This window comes from Elephantulus edwardii, unplaced genomic scaffold (assembly GCF_000299155.1).
Source record: "Elephantulus edwardii isolate Elephantulus edwardi_28Jun2011 unplaced genomic scaffold, EleEdw1.0 scaffold00053, whole genome shotgun sequence".
Classification (NCBI taxonomy): domain Eukaryota; kingdom Metazoa; phylum Chordata; class Mammalia; order Macroscelidea; family Macroscelididae; genus Elephantulus; species Elephantulus edwardii.
Genome location: NW_006399803.1, coordinates 12644954 through 12666425, shown reverse-complemented (window position 1 = coordinate 12666425; position 21472 = coordinate 12644954). Strand labels below are relative to the sequence as shown.

The 21472-nt window shown below is 37.1% G+C and overlaps 1 protein-coding gene across 1 annotated transcript in view; it reads right to left on the bottom strand.

The window, feature by feature from the left end:
• Positions 1-21472, bottom strand: part of INPP4B (inositol polyphosphate-4-phosphatase, type II, 105kDa) — a 702969-nt gene that overhangs the window by 311360 nt on the left and 370137 nt on the right. The gene's annotated exons all lie outside the window — the stretch shown is intronic.

The following is a 21472-nucleotide window of genomic DNA, read 5'->3' as shown; positions in this document are numbered from 1 at the left end:
TTCTTCTTCAGTCTTCCTTATGTATTGTGTAACTCTGACATGCATAGACAATTACTGAAAAATAACTTATCTTGGGCCAGAAGTAACTCAGTCATCAAAGTTAAATCCTTGGCTTTTTAGCACTTTAAAGGAAGGTTTTCCCAATACAATACATTCTATGATTTCTTGACTCTGTTTCCATGAGCATTGATTACTAATGCAAGTAAAAGGAAACTCTTGCCAGTTTCAATCTTTTCTCCATTTATTATGATATTGCTTAAATTGTCATCATTGTTGTTAGGTGCTGTAGAGCTGGGTATGACTCAGAGTGGTCCTATGAGCAGCAACCTGAACCTTTCTCTTCCCTAGGCCATCATCTCTGATACACTAGAGTCCATTGCTAAGTCACCATGTCAATCAATATCTTTAAGGGTCTTCCTCTCCTTCACTGGCCCTTCATCTTTCCAAGGATAATGTCCCTTTCATGGAATAAGCTTGTCTAACTACTTGTCCAAAGCTTGAAAGATGAAGCTTCACCATCTCTATTTCCAAGGACTATTCTGCCTGAAATTTTTCCAAGACATATGTTTGTTCTTTTGGCAGTCCAAGGGATAGTCAGTACTCTTCTCCAACACCACAACTCAAAACAATCAATTCTTCTGTCATCTTTATTCATTGTCCAGCTCTCTGACGCATAGCAGGCAATTGAGAAAACCATCGCATGAAGTAGACCTGTCATCTGTGCAGTATTTTGGAGATGTCTCTGACAGAAGACTTGCCCAGTATAACATGTCTGCTGATTTCTTGGCTGCTGGTACCAATGGTGTTGATTGTGGATCCACATAAGATGAAATCATTGACAGCTTCAAACCTTTCTCCATCTATCATAATGTTGCCTGTTGGGCCTGAAGCGGGGCCATTTGTTTTCTTGATGTTAAGAGGTAACCTATACTGAAAATTGTAGTTCTGGACCTTCTACAGTAGCATTTCATATCCTCTTCACTTTCAGAAAGCAAAGTTGTTTCATCTGCATAATGTAGGTTGTCGATGATATACAGTAAAGTTTTGTTTTTCTTTTATATTTAGGTTTCATCCTTACTGAAAGCTATAGTCACTAAGTTTCATAAGTGAGTGTTTCAAATCTTCTTCATTTTCTGAATTTAAGTAAAAGAAATCTCCCGAGGAGACAGATGGCTGCTAAGTCCTACTTGAAAAACATCCATCACATGATGCATCTTGACAGTAACACAGCACAGTAACTCATTCTTGATATTTGATGAAATAAATATCCTTTGGAAATAACCTGAAAATGTACTCTTTGTGTATGAGACTTGTTTACTTTTGTGCCTTGTTTAAAGAAATTCTGATTTTTCCTTTTAGTAAAATTGCAGTTTCCCAGAAGTCATTATCATTGTCTGAATGTGCCACAATGCAGAATGTATTACTATACACCCAACAGGTCTGAAATACAAAGCAATGAATAACATGATGAGAAAAGGGACATTTTTAAAACACCAAACTAGAATAAAAAGAAATAATTGAACAAAAATTGAGTCATAGGGAATTGGTGACAAAGTAGACAAACTTTCTTAACTTTGATATAGAATTCATAAAATTTGGATATATAATTGATGAAATTTCTGACAAAACTAAACTGTTGTACCTAGAATGGAGTAAGGGGAGATGGTGATAAAATGGGGCCCAAGTAGGTCAACTGGCATCAAGCCTATTCCTTAACGTCTCTTTGTTAACACACCAATAAAGAGATTCCAAGTCTTACCTCTTTCATTTATATTGGAGTTATGTGTAAAATTCTGTTTGGAATATATGTTTCTACTGCAACCAATTCATTGGTCAAAAAATTAATTTTCAAAACCATTAAAATAGAAAACACTGAAGTTTATATTTAAAACTTCCATTTGAAACTGATTATATATTCAAGAGTGAGTTCCAACATGGATACAATTCGGTTTTATTTGTGAAAACAGTCTTATCTTTTTGTCCCGATATAATCACTGGGCTAGTGGTAAGAGCTAGTAGATATTTGCAAGATAAGGGTTAGAATAAAAATTAACTTCAAAGTAGAGTGTTAGGTTAGACATTGTTGAATAGTCTTTGTGTGACTTTAAAGTGTAATCCCAGACAGAGCATATCTTCCTTGTGGTCTTCGTTAGGGGTAATCTAATTTTTTTTTTTTTTTTTACTCACAATAACTGTTTTACAATAGAATGAAGCATTGTTCAATTCTGCACCATCAAATGTTAGTTACTGCAACAGTCCATCTCATTGAGAGTCTTCCTCCTTTTCACTGACCCTCTGCTTCACTAATCATCTCTAGGGACTGGCCTCACTTAATGATATGCCAAAGTCTCTCCATCCTTGATTTTAAGAACAATCTGGTTTTACTTCCTCCAAAACAGATGTGTTCCTTCTTTCAGCAGTCGATGGTTTGTTCAGTATTCTTTGCCCACACCATAATTCAAAGACATCAATTATTCTTTGGCCTTCTTTAGACACTGATCAATTTTCACATGCATATAAGTTTTAATCCAGGCCACAGAAAGATTTAAATAATTTATCATCATGTTGCATGTCTTACTATGTGGATATTTTTCCCCAGAAAGATTTTTTCCTCACATTATTTATAACAAACATGTTATATTTCATGTCTAACAAACACAGATAGGAAAGACACCTAACCGATAACATAATTTATGGCCTTTTGGGTTTTTATGCTATTGGCTAACGTTGTGCAGTTTTTAAAAGAGAAATGAGTGTATCTGATTTCTAAGGAATATTCACAAGAGATCTTTCTAGTTAGAAGTCAGAGGCTAATACAAAAACTCACCCTTATGAGTGTTGAGGTAATTCTGACTCATAGAAACCTCCATTAGCTTGCCAAGGTTGTAAATTGCAACTGGAGGGGATTGATCATCTCTGTCTCTTGGAGTCAGAAGTTAGTACTGAAACTTGCTAAAGATGGACTATGCCACTAGAGTGCTTTATACAAGAATACTTATTTCTTAAAAAGAAACATAGAATATGTGCTATGATTAGGTGCTTTCGTGGTAACCGAAAGGTAAGTGGCCTGAACTCATATAGTGGCTTTTCAAAAGTACAGTCCTAGCCTTATGTTTCTTTAGAGATTATAACCAAGAAAGCCTACTAAAAACTACTATGTTGTGTCAAGATGATTCATAATTGACTCAACAGTATGGAAGAACAACACAACCATTTAATTAGAAGAATGAATTCACAAAGAGAAACTTCAGTACTTTTTTGTGAGTCCTTGAATTTGTTTATATATATATATATATATATATATATATATAATTTAGCATAAAATATCATTTAGCTATAAAAGGACAAAGCAAAAACTACAACCCTACCACTCAGGTATCTTTTTTTTAAAATAATTTTAATGAACATTTACAGAGATTTTGGATTTCCATTCATTCATTGCTGCACTTCTCTCCCCCCTACTCCCCCCCCGCCCAGTTTGCTCCTCTCTTCAAAAGCGAAAGAAACACTCCTTCCCTGGTACACAATCCCCCCGCACCCCCACCGCCCCAAGTACATTCCATTATGCAACCTTAATTGTAGACTCCTGTGATAACCATAATACCCTATCATATATTGCTTTTAAATTATTCATTCCCTCATCTGTTTCAGTATACACAATCTATCCAGTTTTTCTCAGTCTTACCCCAACCCTGAAACTGTGGTATATTCACACAATGGAATACTACACTGCATTTTAAAACAAGGAACTTATGCAAGATTATTCAAAATGGGTGAGCCAGGAGGACATTATGCTGAGTGAAATATCTCAGTCACAAAAGGACAAATATTGCATGGTGCCACTGCTGTAAAATGGGACTTTAGTACTTTCAAAGAGTAGCTAGTTCGCTTAAAAGAATCACTAAGACTAAACAATTGGATAAAAGGATACATACCAAAAGATAGGAAGGAAGGTATTGAAATATTATTTACTTGAGATTGTTAATATGTTTTTTAGGTAAAAAGAAATTCTTTCCCCACAGTGAGCATTATGGCATTATTTTTGTAGAATAAAAATAGTTATACAGCTAAATTGGGCCTTTTGTTGGTTTTTGTTGATGTTATGTACTATAGAGCTGGAACGGACCCATAGCTGAATCTCCTGTGGGTTTTCAGAGGCAGTTAATCTCAGGGGAGGAGACAACACATCCTTCTGTGGAGCTGCTGGTGGCCTTGAACCTTTTGTTTCAGTGATAGCAGCACAGCTTCTTGCCACTAGGATGCCAGAGCTCCCTAAAACAACGTCTGTACGAAGGTGGAAAGTTTAATTGTCAAGCTGCTTTCATTCATTAAGCTAAATTAAACTTTAAATCAAACCCAAATGACTAATAAAAAACCCCTGGTACCCACTAAGATAAAAGAAGGATTAAATACTAAGTGGTCAATGAAGAAATAACTGCCTCAATGACTGGTGTGTGGCTGCAATTTCATAAAGTGGTTGGGTGACACCGTAAAACTCGGCAAAGTTCACCTACTAGCTGTCAGGTTACACACACTGAATTACAATTCAAACTGCCTGCTTTTAACAGATTCAAGAATAAAAATTGCATCAATGAAACACAGGTTTCACAAAACAAGACAAAAATAAAGCTTTTTTTTTTTAAATGACAATGTGGTTAACATAGCACTCCTTGAAACATTATTTCACTGAAAAACGACTGGACATTCTGGGAGGTCTTTACTCAACTATTGCAATATGATTTCATTTTTACTTGACATTAAAATAAAGGTTTCCTTTACTATATATCTTACACATTGACGACAGTTTCAAGTTATAAGTATAGATCAAGGTTTAGAACATTTATTCCAGGATATAGTGGTAATCATATAATACATATCTGATAGTCAAATGCTATAATTTAATTTTAAATAATACATTAGATAAATGAGGAATAATAAATACTTCCATCATCAGCTTAGAAAGCTATGCTATTTTCTTAATAAAGAAGAACTGAAACTTATTTACTTCTAAGTAACACCTTGTTTATCTTTAATAATCTGTTTTTGAAATTATCAAGTTTATTTTTACTATCTTAAGCCTTAGTATTTTGTTTACGCTTAAAATAATTGCACATTGATAGTTTTTCTTTAAAATGCACACATTCACTATATTTCTTTTCATTGCACGTAAGCAGGAAAATTACTAACTGCAGCTGAAAGGTTGGTAGAATAAGAAAGTACATAGTACTCTGATCACCTCTGCATTTTTCCTGCTCATACTCTCAGAAACTGCAAAAATTTCTGGGTAATACTTCCTCTAATGTTCTGGTCAGGTGTCAGTTAAGGCAAAAAGTATTAGATGAAATTCAGGAGTCAGGGTTGAATTCCCTCTATATAGCCTGGCAATAGGGTTCCTCATTTAATTCCTATTGTCCCTCTTAATAATCGTAGTAGCTATTGCTTAGGATATAATTAATAATTTTATTCTCACAGAAATCTTCAGATCCAATTATTTCTGTGCTGCACTAAGTAAAATTAAAAAATTAGTTGCTCAGTTGCACTAGTGCTATTTTAAATATTAAACAGCCACATGAACATTTTCATTTCAACAGAAAAGGAATTCCTATTGATCAACTCAATTTTGACAGATGGGAAGTCTGTAACTGAGATGTGAAGTCACTTGTCAAACAGAAGAGCTGGGACTTTTACTTATGAAAAAACTGAAGTTCAAAAAACTAATTTACTAAAAGCCATGCACATAATAAGTGGCAAAATTATAGTATTTTATTTAGAATTCCAAGCATAACAAAAATCAGTACCAAGTTAACTATAAAAATGCAGAAACACAAAACGTCCAAAAACTTCATGTTGTTAAACTACTCTGCCATTTTTACAATGTTGTTACTATTCCTCCTCCTCCAAACCCCAAATGTGTTGGGACTCGGCAATTCACTGGGAAGTTTTCAAAAAGCTCACACAGTTGTTGACTATATTAGGCAAGGTTGCTGCAGTTGGCTCACCTCAGAAGGTTGTTTCAAGCATAGAGTGAGAGTTCAGAGAGTGCCAAATGTGATCTTCTTTTATTTTAGACCACATTTCTGGGGAACCAAAATTAATATTTCATATATTTTTTAAATTTTATTATTTTTTTGCATGTGTACCATCAAATCGGATCTGACTGGTACAGGAGGAGATTGCCCCTCCTTCTCCAGTAGAGCATCTGGTGGATTCGAACCGCAAACCTCTGGGATTGCAGTGTAGCTTCTTGTCAATAGGCCACCAGAGCGCCCTAATATTATTTAATTTCTTTTAAAAATAAAAATATTATATCATTTTATATAATGTATAAGATTTGTCATTCCCATTGAAGTCTTTAATTATTCAAATTGTTTGCTTGTATCATTGCAAGATCACTCAGTTTCAATCCATTTTCAACAAAGAATCTTGACACAATAAGAAAACAAACAGTCCTTCTGAATAACTTTAGTTGTACACTTTCCTGTGGGGGTGCTTTAATACCCAAACAGCAAAATAAAATACACAGCACTCTCACCAGCTTGGTGGCACTAAGCACGCTACAGGATGTCTCATTAAGTGATACCAAAAATCCATAATGATGAACTTAATGGCACACAGCATCTGCCCTTGGTATTGGGAGTTGGTAGGGCAAATGCACTTCACATGATAAATATCAAACTGCTTGGAAACCCAACTGTGCATCGATATTGCATAAAGAAATATTAACAAAAGAAATAAAGTAAGTATGGTATGAATCAACCGTGAAATACTGATGTGGCTATTTCTATTGCATCTTTTTTTTAATATTTAAGATTGAATTATTATCATGAAAAAGTAGAGGAGACATAGAAAGATACACAAAGAGAAAATAAAGGGGAAGAGACAATGGCAAAAGCAGGTATGCAGGTCATCAATTTGAGATTTGACATAGGTAAGATCTAAACCAAGTGACTTATTTCCTATAACTATATCACAGGTGAATCGACAGCGCAGAACAACAACAATTCCCAGTAAACAGGGTCTCTTCCTTTTCAAAGTTCACTTTTATTTACTCACTGTAAAGAGATATTCCAAGAAAATTATCTGCTAGATTTGAAAGAGAATAATGAACAGAATAAACCTGGAAAAGGAGGTGACCCTACAAAAACATATGTTATGCTTGTCTTGTAGACCATATTGAGGGAAATTTTTGCCTGAACAAACCCATTTTTAGAAAAAAAACATCAATACATTATATTTGAGAAAAAAATCATACATTGACAGTCTGTATTACTTACTATAAAATCCTACTTCATACTATAAATTTGAGAATGTTTGTAAAATAGCATGCAACCAGAGGTATTTTATTTAAATTTATAATATATATTTTGTTAGAAAAATGCTTAGAAAGCTATTTCAACACTATATAAAAATATTTGTAGAGTTATCAATGAGAAAAAAATATTTTTTTTTATGAAAGGAGGAAAAACCCTCAGGTAAGGTGGGTATTGTTGTTGTTAGGTGTTGTGAATGATGTGCGACTCATAGTGACGCTATGAACAATAGCAATCCTGTCCTTTCCTGTTCCAGCTTTACCATCTCTGATACACTTGAGTCCATTGCTGAAGTCATCTGTTAATCCAACTCATTGGAGGTTCTTTCTCTCTTTTACTGACCTTCAGCCTTTCAGTATGGCAGCCCTCTCCAAGCCATAGACTCTCCTAGCAATTTGTCCAAAATATGAGAGACAAAACTTTGCCATCCTTGCCTACAAGGAGAACTCCAGATCCACCTTTTTCAACACATACCCATTCATTTTTTGCTAATCCATGGGATCGTCAATACTCTTCTCCAACTCCACAACTCAAATGCATCAGTTCTTATTCTGTCATTCTTATTCATTGTCCTAGTCTTAGTTGCATAGCCACTAATGAAAACAATCATAGCCTGAATCAGGCCTTAGTGTTCAGACTGACAACACTGCTCCACAATATTCTGGAGAGTTCCCTGACAGCAGACTTGCCCAAAGCCGTATGTCTTCTTATCTCCTGAGCACTACCAAGTAAAGGGTTTGATTGTGTATCCAAGTAAGACAAAATCACTGACAGTTTCAATCCTTTCTCCATCTGTCATTGATGCTGCCCATTGGTCCAGTGGTAAGGATTTTTGTTTCTTGACATTAAGAAAATTAATTCACTTTCTACTTGAAGTTCCTAAGTGAGGCAGGTGATTAACATATTTTGCTAGACAAAAGAGTGGAGGTTCAAGTCTCCCAGAGGCATCTTGGAAAAAAAAATTGGTTATCTATTCAACATGGATTCTCATCACTGTGCCAACTAGTTATGCCACTATGATAGATGGAGAAGAGATTGAGGTTGTTAACAATTTGAACTTGTTTGGCTTCACAATCAACACTCTTGACATCAGCAGTCAGAAAATTTTTAATAAAAACACTAAATTGCATTGGGGAAGTTTTCTGTCAGGGACCTCTCCAGAGTGCAGAAAAGTAATGATGTCTGTCTGAAGACTAAGGTGTGCATGATCAAGGCCATGGTTTTTGTAATTACATGCTCTATATCAGAGATCTGGACAACGACTAAGAATTATAGCAGAATTGATGCTTTTGTTGTGCTAGAGAAGAGTATTGAACACAACTTGGACTGCTGGGAGATCAGATAGGTCTGTTTTGGAGATAATGAAATGAAGTTTCTCCTTGGAGGCTAGTATTTTGAAGTTCTGTCTCATATACTTTTGGCACATGGCTAGGAGGGACCAGTCCTTGGAGAAGGACATCATACTTGGAAGGATGGAGTAACACGGATGATACGGATAAACGTGATAACTGAGTCTATGCGACTAGGTGTGTCAGAGTCAGTGAGACTGACTAAGGATAGGGTATGATTCAGAGCTGTTGTACATAGGATTGCTAACGAGTCACAGATGACTTGATGGCACATAACAATAACAACAATTCATGAAAAAAATCAACCACTGAAATTCTACAAAACATAGCTCTATTTTAACACACATGGTGTAGCCACGAGTCAGAAATGACTTGATGGTACACAGTTTATAGTTTTTCTTTTTTATTAAAATAATATTTAGGAAACCATTTCAATAGTATATAAAAATATTTGTGCAAATATGTGGACCATTTTTCTAAACAAATCACCCTATATAACAACAGTTTTCAAAATGAAATTTTATAGGATGATGTGGATCCTAAACTCTTACGTAAATATTTGTTATATTTAACAAACATTTAGTATATGACTGTATGCCTACATAAGATAAAAGGTGAATAATCTGCCTTTCTAAGAAGATGGAGCCGAAATGAAGAAGGAAGGCCCTGCCCCCTCCACCCCAAACCTGAAGCCAAAGCGAAGTCATTAAAGCCCAAGAAGGCAGTCGTAAAGGGCATCCACAGGAAAAAAAAAAAAAAAAAGATTAGCACGTCATCCACCTTCCGGCGGCCTAAGATGCCGAGACTTCGAAGGCAGCCCAAATACCCTCAGAAGAGCTACCCCAGGAGAAACAAGCTTGACCACTATGCCATCATCAAATCTCCCCTGACCACTGAGTCAGATATGAAGAAGATAGAAGATAACAACACACTTGTGTTCATTGTGGATGTCAAGGCCAACAAGCACCAAATTAAACAAGCTGTAAAGAAGCTCTGTGACACTGATGTGGCTAAGGTCAACACTTTGATTAGGCTTGATGGAGAGAAGAAGTCCCATGGTTGACTTGCTCCTGACTATAATGCTTTGGATGTTGCCAACAAAATTGGGATCATCTAAACTGAGTCCAGTGGGCTCATTTTAAATATAAATTTTTCTCACCAAAAAAAAAAGGTGAATAATCTTCTCACCTGCAATTTACAGTTTGGGAAAGCCAATGAAGGGTTGGCTATGAGTCAGTTTCAAGACTTTTGAGATTTTTTTTTTTAATTTTTTATTTTGGTTGGGGTTTTGTTTTTTTTTTTAGTTTTAAGATTTTTTTATAGTTCTTACATACAGAATACAGGTGTTGAGAGAGCTGAAAATTGTACAAAGGAGCACAGGACAGGGAGCATCTCTCTGAAAGGGCCAAAAAAGTGAGACTAACGCACACCTACACCACCACAGAGAGGAGGTCAGTCTATAGACTAAGGTGTGCCTGATCCAAGCCAGGGATTTTGCAATTTCTTGCTATGAATCAGAGAACTGGACATTGAACAAGCTGAAAAATCAATGCCACAATTGAGTTGAGGTTCTGGAGAAGAGTACTGGACTGCTAAGAGAACAAAGTCTGTCTTGGAAAGGATGAAACCAAGAGGCTCACTGGAGACAAGGAGTTTGAAGCTCTATCTCACATATTTTTGGCATGTTTCCAAGAGGGACCATTTATTGAAGGACATCATGCTTGGAAGGGTGGAGGAACAGAGCAAGAGAGAAAAAAAACCTGGATGAGATGAATTGACTCAGTGACTGGGGTAATGGGAGAAAGTGTGTCAGAGACAATGAATTTGGCTCAAGGTAGAGCAAGGTTCAGGATTTTGGTACATAAGTTCTCTATCGGTCATTAGAGATTCAGCTGCTCATAACAACAACAATGACAGCTCAGCCGTATGGTGCTGCTAGAGCTGCATAGCAACAAGAGGTTTGTTTATTCATTCATTGTTGATTCACAGCTATGGTATTGAGAATGAGGTTTATTAGGGAAGTAAGTTGAAGTATGTGGGAGGTAAAGAATATTGCCTAAAGCAAATACAAATTTTAATCTAACAGTCTCAAGACACAATTCCTCAATTAGTCCGGGCTCCGTTTTCAGTTCAGCAACACAAATTCAAGAAGTCTCTGGTTTCCTCAATCATCCAGCAGAGTTTGCCACAGGACAGCTATAAGACAGTTTTTCCTTCACGTATCATGAAAGAACAGTAAAACCTTTAACTGTGGATAGCACAAATGCAAGAAGCTTCAGGTAAAATCATGCTACTATTTCTCCACAACAACACCACAGTCTCTCCATCATCATCACCAGGGTCTCAACACCAGAGTCTCCCTCCAGTCTCACTCAAGTCTTGCTCTCCTCAAGTCTTGCTCCCACAAGTTTTGTTGCCCAGTGTGGAAAGCACTCTTTCGCTTATTCTACTGTCACAGCTGTTGAAACTTTGTGTCTGCATATGTCTGCAGTCAAGGTAGATGGAGACGAGAGGGAGCTAACTGTAATGGCTAAAGAAAGCTAACTTTTAGGCTAACATATTTGGTGTGAATATAATATGCAACTGTCTCCACTCAAACATTTTTATATCTGTAAGTTTAGTACATAATTTGCTGTTATTCTTAGGTGCTGTCTAGTTGAGTACTACTCCTGACAACCGTCTGAAAAGTCAATATTAACTCCATCTTATCCAGTGCCATCCTCACACTTCCTGAAACATCAGAGCCCACTGGTGTTAATTCACCTGGCTGAGGGTCTTTCTCTCCTTCTCCGACCCTCCAACCTTTCAAGAATCATGTACCTCTCCAAGAAATAGCCCCTTCTAGCAACATGCCTGAATTATGTGAGGGGAAGTCCCATTATCTTTGCCTCCAAAGAGCACTCTGGCTGCACCCTCTCCCACACATATTTATTTATTCTTTTGGCAGTCAATGGGGTGTTCAGTGCTCTTCTACAATATCACACCCCAAAGGCCTCCATCATTCTTCTGTCACCCTTATTCATTGTCCAGCACACAGACACACAACAAGTGGCTGGAAAGGCTATAGTCTGAATCAGATGTACCTTAGTTTTCACACTGACATCAATATTTCTCAATAATTTGGAGAAGTCTCTAACTGCAGACTTTCCTCGTGCAATATGTCTCCTGATTTCCTGACTGCTAGTACCAAGGGCATTAATTGTGAATCCAAGTAAGATGAAGTTGTTGACAGTGTACATCTTTTCTCCATCTATCATGATATTGTCTATAGGTCCAGTGGTAAGATTCTTTGTTTTCTTGATATTGAGATGCAATCCATATTGAAGCCTCTTGTCTTTGACCTTCTGCGAGAAGTGCTTCAAGTCCTCTTTACTTTCATCAAGCAAGATTCTTTAATGTTATGCAATGCAAGTTATTGATGAGTTTGTCTCCAATCCTGACGTCTCATTCTTCTTCATAGGATCCAGCTTCTCAAATAATTTGTTTAGCATACAGATTGAATAGGTATGCAGAGAGAATACAACCCTGACACACTCCCTTCTTAATTTTAAACCATGTAGTGTTCCCTTGTTTTGTTCACACAGCAGCCTCTTGTCTAGGAATAGTTTTCACATGGCACAATTAACTGCTCTGGGATCCCATTCTTCTCAATGTCAGCCATAACTTGTTATGATCCACACAGTCAAACATCTTTTCACAGTCAAGAAAGGATAAATAGACATTCTACTGGTAGTCTACTTTCAGTCAGGATCCATCTGACATCAGCAATGCTATCCCTGGTGCCACAGCCTCTTCTAATCCCACTTGAATTTTAGGAATATCTTTTATTATGTATTGTTGTAGCCATTTAAAATTATCTTTAGCAGTATTTTGCTTGCATCTGATAGTAATGATATTATTTTATAGTTTCTACATTCAGTTGTATCACCTTTCTTAGGAAAGGAAACAGACAGGACTCCTTCCAATTCACTGACCAGGAGCTAGCCTCCAATTTTCCTGGCATATACTGGTGAGCACATCTAGGGCTGCATCTGTTAAATGAAACAAATCAATTGGTATTCTGTCATTGCCTGGGGTCTTATTTTCTGATAATGCCTATTACGCAGTGGTAGAGTCCAGATGGGAAGTCAGTCAAAATGATGAACAATAATGACAAATATCATTTAATAATTAGGATATGGAATGTATGTAGCTTGATTGTTGTAAAAGTGAAATGCAACACATGAACATCCAACATATTAGGTATTAGTGAGACAAGATGGACTAGTTTTGTCTACTTTCAATCAGATAATCATGTGGTATACTATATTGTGAATGAGCAACAGAAGAAGAATTGTGTTTCATTCATAGTAAAAACTTCAATTTGAAATTCTATTGTGAAGTACAATATTCTAAGTGACAAAATATTATCTATACACATACAAGGAAGGTTGTGTCATTTGCATAATGTAGGTTATTATATCTCTTCAATCCTGATGTCACACTCATCCTCATAAAGTCCAGCTTCTTGGATAATTTGCTCAACATACAAATTGAATAGGTACGGAGAGAAAATACAACCCTGGCACACTCCCTTCTCAGTTCCCAACCATTTAATGCTCCCTTGATCTGTTCACACAATAGGCTCCTGGTCCAGGTTAAGGTTCTGTCTGAGCACAATCAAGTGCTCTGAAGGTCCAACAGATGACTAAGATAACAAATAGATATGTCTTGGAGAGGGTGCGGCCTGTGATTTTGGAGACAAGAATTATGAGGCTTCGCCTCACAAACTGTGGGCATGTTGCTAGGAGGTGCTATTCCTTGAAGAAGGACATGACGCTGGGAAGGGTGGTGGGTCAGTAAAGGGGAGAAAGACCCTCTGTCAGGTGGATTGACATGGTGACTGCTGCAATGGACTCTGGTGTGCCTGGAAGTGTAAGGATGGCACAGGATAGAACAGGGATCAGATCTTTTATTCATAAGGTCACTATGAGTCACACTTGACTCACGGCACATAACAATAACAGCAATATACTAGTAAGACTTGTTAATATGACTATTATTCAAATATATGCTTTTACATCTAGAGCCAAAGAAGAAGAAATTAAAAATTTTGCATATCTTATAGTTTGAAATTAGCAAACATGCAATCAAGATGTGTTAATGATTCCTGGTGACTAGAATACAAACATAGGTTGTACATAGGGTTTTCAGAGGCCTGCTATTTCAGAAGTGGATGGCTAATCTATCTTCCTAGTCTGCCTTAATCTGAATGTTCAGATAGACAGACCAGCATTTTAAAGAAAAGTAAAAGATATATCTCTTACTGTGGAGTTAGCCATCAGTATCAGTGTTGTCCCTGCCTTTGGCACACGTGTCTTTACCCACTTATTTTCCTGCTCCACCATCTACCCATGCACTTCTACCCACTCCCTTCAACATTGGTCTCCCATTGTCCAACCCTTGATCTGATAGCTTATATCTGAAGCTTCCTTGGCTTCTGTGATTCCAAACACCTCAGCTGCTGATAGTTTCTTATGCTGTGACCAGTGTCACTTAAGTTTAGTGGTAATGTTTCCCGAGAGAAGATGATGTGTCCTGTAGAACTGGTGTGTAGACAGGTTTTATCCTTGGCCGAGGGCCACAGGCCCTCAGGCCCGAACGGATCCCACGAGGTCCTCTATTACCTGGGAAGTGGGTGGAAGGTTTCAAGGTCCCTTAGCTGTCCTGCTTCTCTGCCTATCCAGATCTCTTTCTGTCCCCCTCTATGCTACCTGAGGAATGGATCCCGCACTGTCCTCAGTTACCTGGCGGCTCCCTGGAAGCAAGGATTCTGAGGCCCCATCTAACATACTTTGGACATGTTGTAAGGAGAGACTGGTCCTTGGAGAGGGAGATTATGCTTGGGATGGTGGAGGGACAGCGCAGGAGGGGAACACCCTCTATGAGATGGATTGATTCAGTGACTGGGGTAATCGGGATGGGTGTGTCAGAGACAGTGCGACTGGCACAGGACAGAGCAGAGTTTAGGGCTGTTGTACGTAGGGTCGCTATGAGTTGCAAGCAACTCGATGGCACATAACAACAACAACAGAATACAAAAATTGGCAACAGTGAAGAGGGAACAGTAGTTGGAAAATACTGGCTTGCGGACAGAAATGAAGCTGGAAATGGACTGATTTAATTTTGTATTTTCAATGATTTATTCACTGCAAATGCCTTTTGAAAGGGCATAAATAGGAACTTTACACATAGACATCACTGATTGGCTGCATAGGAATCAAATTTACTACATCTGTAAAAGGAATCATTGGAGAAGCTCGATATTGGCAGTCAAAGTGAGGTTAGGGGCAGATTATGGGTCAAACCACCAATTATTAATGTGCAATTTCAAACTGAGGCTGAAGAAAATGAAAATAAGTCCATGAGAACTAAGATACAACCTTGAATCTATTCCATCAGAATTGAGGTTATTTTAAGAATAGATTTGAAGCATTGAACACAAATGATAAAAGACCAGATGAATTATGGGATGATTAACATCCATAAACAGAGAAAAAGGTCATTACAAAGATAGGAGAAATAATAAATCAAAATGGATGTCAGAAAAGGCACTAAAAATTGCAGTAGAGCATCCAGAAGCCAAAATAAATGGAAAACATGCTGAACGAAATAAAAGGGCAGCTTCAGAAAACAAAGTCTTATAATGACACTTGCAGACGGAAGTAGAAAATAAAAAGGAAAGAACTGGCTCTGCATTTCTCAAGCTGAGAGAACTGAAAAACCAATTTAGTTCTTGAGCTGCAATACTGAAAGACACTATAGGCAATACATTGAAGACTCAGAAACCATCAAAATAAGATGGAGAGAATATACAGAGTCACTGTATCAAACAAACAACTGACTGACACTGAAAAATTTCAGGAAGTACAAGATGAGCAGGGGCCAATGTAATGAAGGAGGAAGTTGAAGCTACATGTAAGGCATTTACAAAAAATAAGCTCCCAAGAATCAGTGGGATACCAATTGACTTGTTTCAATTAACATGCAGCTCTGGATGTGCTCACCAGTCAATATATTTATACTATGCAATAAATTCCCTATCTTCTTACTTATCTCTAGGATTAAAGTAGAAAAATTACTATAACAATCAAGCAAAGGAGGGAAAACTCAGCAAAATACATTGTTATTTTCAGGTGCTTCTTTCTCCACTAAGACCCTATGGACAGATTTGAATTGTGTCCTATCCCTCACCATTAGGATTTCTGTTATGCTCAATTCCTTTGTGGTAATCACTCTGTCGATCCATCTTGTTGAATGTGCTTGTTACTCTTTTGCTTACATTCTACCTTTTCTAACATGATGTCTTTTTCCAAGGACTGACCTCTCCTGAAAGCAGGCCCCAATATGGGGAAAATAAGTATTCTATATAACTCAAAGTACACATTTCCGAGGGAGTTTTATTGGCTGGTTGGTTCATTTGACTGGGAAGTTCATTTACAATGAAATGTTTCTAGGTATTTCTTTGGACTCTTGTATATCAATATGTTTTCAAACCTCTTTCATGATGTTTCATCTTCTCTGATAAAGCTAAATATGGTATTGCTTCTAGTATCTCTCATTTAAAAAACAGGTATGTACAAATCATGATGTAAAACAGTTGTCATGGAGCTTCAGCTACATAGGCACTACCATTTCCCATTTTGTTTAGCAACTAACAGTATTTCAATACAGACTGAGGATAGTCATAAAAGTTTGAAAAAGTGCAAAATCTGAAGAAAATATTCAACAGAAACAAAATACATGGCAACATGAAAATTATCTGTAAAAGTTATTTTCATAAATAAGTTTAGAAGCAGTTTGGAAGCACTGTAACATTTGAAGAAGTATAAACCCAGGCAAGACACAGACACACACAGACACACAGACACACACACACACACACATACACACACACTCTTTGGATCCTTGGAATATCTTTAACATTCCACTCTTCTTTTCTTTCTATTATAGTAGTTCCATAGGAAACGATCCACCTTTTTTCTTATCGCTTACATATGACAGATCAGAAAAATAAAAGTAGTAGTTTTTCAAAGTCAAGTTCCTTGTTATTGTTTATTGCTATTGAGTCGAGCATGACTCATGGCAACCCTATGAAAAAAGGGTCTGAAAACTCTCTTTCTAAATTATATTAGTTTCTCCAAGTTCTTAGAGTTTTCAGAGGCAAGTGGCTTAGGAAGTGGATGCCACTCCTTATGCATCCTTACTGTAAAATAGTAAATGAAAGTGATATAAAATCTGTTGCAGCTCATAGTGACTTACTATCGGGTCTCGAGGCTGTACTTGCAACAAGAAGCGACTACCCATCTTTCTTCCTGAGCAGCCACTTGTTGTTAGGTACTTTCTAGTTGACTGGGCCTCATAGTGAACCTATGAACAATGAATCTGAACTTCCTCCTAGCTGTGCAATCCTCATCATCTCTGACATGGTTGAGAAACTTTTACAGTCTCTGTGTCAATCTATCTTGTTGAGGGTCATCATCTCTACCTTTCCAAGCATGACGTCCTTTCCAAGAATTGGTCCCTCATAACTAACAATATGCCCACAATATCTGAGACAAAGCTTCACCATCCTTGCCTCCAAAAAGCACCTTAGTTTCACTTTGTCCAAGACAAATTTGTTTGTTCTTTGTCAACTAAGGGGATAGTCAGTCAGGTCTCTTCTCTAACACCACAACATAAAGGAATCAATTCTTTTTCTGTCATCCTTAGTTACTGTCCAACTGCCCGAAGCATAACTAAGAAGTAATAATTGACTAGTAATTAACAAGGTTATGGTTTGAATCAAATGCATATTAGTCCTTACATTTACATCATTTCTCCTTAATAACTTAGAGAGGTCCTTGACAGCAGCAGATTTACTCATGCAACATGTCTTTTAATAGACTGCTAGCCTTAAGAGTGTTGATTATGGAACCAAGCAAGATGAAATCATTGACAGCTTCAATCTTTAGCACGTTGCCTACTGGCCCAGGAGTGAGGATTTTTCTCTTCTTGAGGGTGACATAAAATCCATATTGAAGACTGATCTTCTGGAGCAAGTGTTTCAAGCTCACTTCCCTCTAAGCATGCAAGGCTGTGTCTATATCACAGGTTGTTGATGAGTCTTCTTCCAAAGCTAATGTCACACTCTTCTTAATAAAAATCAGTTTCTGAAATGGTTTACTCAGCCTCTATATTGAATAGACAAGGAGAAATCATACTGGTTGACGCATACTTTCTTGACATTAAACCTTTGCTATATTTAGACAAAGCTTTTTCATCTTTTCCTCCAAAAAACATGCTAATTTCATTCTGTCTAAGACATCTCTTTATTCTTTTGGAAGTCCATGGGATAATCTAAAATTTCCTCCAACACCACAGCTTTGTCTTACATCCCTTGTGGTGTATTGTGGTGTTAGCCAAATAATTAGCTTTATTTAGCTATTAGTTAACCACCTCTGGACTTCAGCTACCTTAACTGCAGACAAGGTTTTGCAAATAAGCTTTGTCTTAAAAATCAGCATCAACTGTCGGGCAAGAATAAATGTAAGAGTGCTTCCTACACGGAGAAGCAAGACTTGAGGCAAAACAGACTTGAAGCAAGAATTGTGGTGGCAAGACCTGGTGACAGCAAGACCCTGGTGGTAGAGAGACTGTGACATTGCTGTGGACAATCAGTTGCAAAGGTGTGTGTGGCTTGAGGTTTCTTGCATTTGTGCTGGCCACAGCTGAGTTTTGCTGTTCTTGCCTTTGATAATGGAAGGAAAAGCTACTTGCTGAATTGAAACTGGAACCCAGGCTAAGAAGTTCCAGCTTGGAATTGTTGAGCTAAAATCTGGACTTATTTTGGGCGATATTGTGATACTCTTCGTCTTCCTTATTCTCCAACTTACTTCCCTTACAAAACCCATTGGTGGTTCCATAACTGTGAGTCTGTGAGACAGCAATGAATAAAAGAACACACTGCTGTTAGTGGGGCTCTCCAGGCACCACGAGGTTTGGCTACAGACTCTTGACCTGCTTACTGCTTTGGTGCGCTGAGGGGTTGTGCTAGTCTCATCCCCTCAGGCCCTTTCAAAGAGATGCTCCTGGTCCTGTGCCTCTGTGTCACTTTTTCTGCTTTTTAGATAGGCATGTTGCTAGGAGAGACTGGGACATCATGCTCAGGGAACTGGAGAGGAGGACCCTCAGGCAGAGGGATTGGCACAGTGACTGCAGCAATGAGCACAAACATGTCAGTGATGAGGATGGCATAAGATAGGACAGGGTTCAGATCTCTTGGTCATAGTGTCGCTATGAGTCGTACTCAAAAACATCTAACAAAAAGAATTTAAATGACAGCTTCTTGGTCTAAGTCATGGTTTTGCTAGAGCACAATTAAGTTTTCTGGGATTCCTAGTCTTCTCAATGTTATCCATATTTTTTTAATGATTCATAAAATCAAATGCCTTAGACTCAAATAGAGAAGAGTCACCTCTAGATAAACAGTGTAACTCATAGGTAAGATACTACCTGCTCTACCTTAAGGTGCTGTAGTGAATATTTGATATGTTACTTTCCCCTTTTACCTTCTAGAAATACAGTTTCAGTTCAATTTTCACGAGGTTAAAATAAAAAAATATTTTATGACATTATCATTCAGGCCACATGAGCTAATAATGTAAGCAATATGCCTTTTACAAAATTACACTGCCAAAAAAAAAAAAGTTACATTGCCAGTAGAAAAGCTCTTAATAGACTGGTGTATTATCATAGGTTAAAAAAAATTATTAGAGTAGGAGAAAGGAATATCTAAAATAGTGAATAAAGTTGAAATTGTAGAATTAGATTGATCAATCAATATTTGAATGTGGAAAGATGTGAAAGAAAAAAAATATGTTTTATGCTTCTGCATTTGCTGCAATAGGAATTTGTAAAAAAGATCATTTTAAAGGAAAAAGGGGAGTCAAGTTGTAGACATGTCAAGATTGAGGCCTCTGTAACACATATGTTTAGGATTCTTGAGGTTTCTTGCATAAAATTAGATATCTGGAGCTTAGGAGAGAAATGAAGGGTAGAGGACTTAGAAAACAATGACAGTAACAAAGCAATAAATACTATGAGAGTAGAAGTCTCAGATCACAAAAACATATTGAGTGAGAGGGCAAGGCAACTTAGGGTTATACATGAATAACACAAAGCCATAATGGCTGGATAGAACGAGAGGAACCTGTCTTCAGAGGCCAAGAGACAAAAACTAAAGAGGCAATTTACTAGAGTTCATAATGCAAAAATTGTTGGAAAAATTAGTTTCCACAGATCAAATAGCAACTAAAAGAGAGATGTTGATGAGTCTTCTTCTAATACTGATGCTGCATTCCTCCTCATAAAGCCCAGTCTCCCAAATGATCTGCTCTTCATATTGATTGAAAAGGTATGGAGGTAGGATGTATCCTTGATGCACTCCTTTCTTAATTTCAAACCATGTAGTGAGTGTTTCCTTGCTCTGTCTTGAGGACTGTCTCCTGATCCAAGTACTGGTTTTGCATAAGCACCATCAAGAGTCCTGGGATTCCCATTGTTCTTAAGGTTAGCCACAATTTGTTATGATCCATCCAGTCAAATGCCTTTGCATCATAAATGGAACACAGATAGACATTTCTCTGGTACTCTGCTTTCAGCCAAGATCCATCTGACAATGTCAATTAATGTCTTTAGTGCCATGACCTCTTCTAAACTGGATTGTATTTCTGGTAGTTCTCTATAAATGTGCTGTTCCATTACTTTTTTGGATAATCTTCAGCAGAATTTTGCTTATGTGTGATATCAGTTCAATAATTTTCACACTCTGTTGAGTCTCCTTTTTTTTTTTTTTGAATGGGAGTAAATATGGATCTCTTTCAGTCAGTTGGCCAGGTAGTTGTCCTTCAGATTTCTTGGCACAACCTGGTGAGCATGTCCAGGGCAGTATCTTTTTTGTTGAAATTATGTCAATTGGTATTCCATCAATTCCTCGGGCTTTATTTTTTTGCCAAGTTCTTCAGAGTAGCCTAAACTTCCTCCTTCATCACCATTGCCTCTTGATCATATGTTGTTTCTTGGAATTCTTCTGTTTGAGTTTATTCTTTTTTGGTACAATGATTTTATATAGTCCTTCCATCTTCTTTTAATGCTTCCTGGATCATTCAATATTTTGCCCATAACATCCTTAAGTATTGCAATTCACAGCTTGAATTTGTTTTTTAGTTCTTTCAGCTAAGAAATGCCAAGTGATTTCCTCCCAGAAGACATGCAGAAAATAATAGTATACATCTGAGCTATATTGTGAATGCATTTGTGAACCTACTCTGTAATATAAAGAAAAATAAAGGTTATTCGCTACCTAAAATGATATTTTAATTTTGATTGACTCATCAAAAAAAGTATATTAACATATTATTTGTGGGAAATTGAAGGCACCGAATTTAGTCTTTATTTTTATACTTTTTGCAGTCTGACTATTTTCTGCAATAAGAATATAAATCATACAAAATGAGCTCTTGTTCACAGCAATAAATGAAACTTGCATGATGTCTAAGATTTCTTGCTTATGAAGTTTTTGGATATAAACCAGAATGTAAAATTCAAAATAAAGTGCTTTGCCATTAATCCAAAAACCTGTTGTGTATCTGAACTTGAACCTAGAAGATGTTAATGCCTAGCTCAGTTGGAAGGAGATGTCAGATCAAAGAATTTAAGCACCACCATAAAATATTTAAATACTATCATAACCCTAAATGCTTTGGGCACATGTTGTTGTTGTTGTTATGTGCC